We start from the raw sequence: 2,310 nt of genomic DNA on the forward strand, positions 1-2,310 counted from the left end.
AATGGCTGCAAAAGTTGTGTTCAGAAGCAAGAAATCATATTTTTTTAAAGAGAATTTAGCTTGTCATCAGCTGGGTTTACTCCCTATTACCACTGTATCTGTCCTGGTCAAAGATGCTGATGGAGAAGGTCCAGTCACGACCACCTCTATTTTGCAAAGCAGAGAGGAGTGAAAGAGCTTAAGGGCTCTTTCAACCAAATTAAGGAACTAAATCACAGCCATCACAGCCACAGACATCAGAATGAAAAAGAAAATCATAGGGTGGTGAGGGCAATATTAGAAGTGAAACAAGAGAAAAATGATTCTCTTACCTCCTGGATCCCTGACTGGCTTGGCCAATATGTTATCAGTGGTTGGGATGTGGGCAAGATATTTCTAAGGTTCTTTGCATTTAGCAAAAGAATTGAAAATTAGCGCTCACACAGATTTACAAAAGAAGCAAACTATCTTTGTTGTAATAGAAACTTTGACTATACAGAGGAATATATTGTGATGGTTGACAGTAGGCCACTATTGCCATGAGTGAGAGCACTCGAGGCCTATTTTTCTGTCTAAACTCTCCACTTTATATTTCTTCATGCCACATTTGCTGTGTTTCCTTGTAGATCTGCATAAGCATTATTACTAGCAACCATGCCACAGATTCAGCATTGGCTGGTCCTTCTGATTTTCAAAGTTGCCATTAACATTTAAGATGCTACCTGTGGTAATGCATTATGATAAAATATTTCTTACATTCCAAGAGACTGGAATTTTTGCTAGAACTAAAAGACAAAATTAAAATTGAAATCACTTAAGACTTAAAACTACTATCCTATTGTATATGCAGCCTGTTAACCTGCCCTTAAAAAAAAAAAAACAATGTAACAATAAATCTTATTTGTTTGGTATTTTCCATGTAATCAACTTTTACAGCCTAAGGTAATACATAGCTATAATCTTACATTATATAATCTTATCTCTGACTCAAGAATAGTGTATGTACATTTACCTGTGTGTTATGATAAAAATTTCTAAAAATATATAGGTCAAAATCAATTTTATAAAATAGAATATTCTTACAAATGTTGATGTATAATATATTACTTGATAAACCTGATGTTTGTAATCTCAGTCAATTGGGGTCAGTAGTGTTACTGAATTAATTCCTTATAAAACTGTTAAGATTTCTGTAAAGTGTCTTTCATTCCTTCCTTATTTGCTTTCTATGCTTCTCAGTAAATACAAAGCAGAAGCCCTTTGTTGGGGACAACAGAATACACAGAAGTAATTAAATACAGAATCAAATCTACTATCAATCTAGATGATGTGGAGGGTGAGTGCTTTTTTGATTTCCTTAATGTGACATTGGAACATTTTTCATGACTCTGAGTTTATTATTTATGTTTTCAAATAGATGTACTTATACTGATAATGCTACATTTATATGTAACTTGGTCTTTCTCTCTTGCAGGAGGATTATTTTCCAATCCTATCTATTCAGTGTTTTGAATGACTCTTTTCACCTTTATAGGCATTTCTTTCACTAAACATAGGAAATTTTTGTTGTGGGAATTAATAAAAATGAGACCTGCAAGTTCCCACCCTTGAGCCAGCAATTCTCTATCCTGGCAGCCTGGCCAGCCACACACTGGTGAGCAATGGCCGACCTGTTATTATCTCATGCAGACTCTCTGACTCAGAGCTCCAAACTCTCTCCACCCAGCTCACTAGGATCCAACTGATAGAACCTAATGGGGAACCCCCCCACTCAATTCCCGATTTGGCATGCACTCAAAGAATCACGAAAAGACCATCTTGATGTAAATACACAAGGTAGTTTAATGACGGAGCTCGGGATCGACATGCATCCCACACAGGAGATAACAGATGTCGGCCTCGAGGCTCAAAAGCTAGGGGTTTTTATGGGGTAAGGAACTTAGGGGTGTGGAATTCAGCATAGCGACACACTATTGGCTTATTCAAACATCAGCAGAAAAATTATATGTATGTGCAGATTGAGGTGTCAGAGTTCTGTGAGTTGGATGTTTATCAATGCTAGCAGAGTATCTGGTCAGTTTGACTCAGTTCAGATAGCCCTGTTATATCCTCACATTCTTCTTTATCTTTATGGTCAAGCTGTTCCCAGGAATGCTTTAACTACAGGCATGCCCAGGTTTGTTTTTCTTTTTTCTCAGCCCCAGGCAGCCTCTAGGCTCACAAACAACCAGCAATTTCTGAGTACTTTATATGACTTACAGGTCTTGAAATTTCATCCTTCTTTCACAACTAGTGCATAGTTACCATGCCAGCCCCTTGCTTCAAATCCCC

Source organism: Mus musculus, chromosome 16 (genome assembly GCF_000001635.26).
Source record: "Mus musculus strain C57BL/6J chromosome 16, GRCm38.p6 C57BL/6J".
Taxonomy (NCBI): domain Eukaryota; kingdom Metazoa; phylum Chordata; class Mammalia; order Rodentia; family Muridae; genus Mus; species Mus musculus.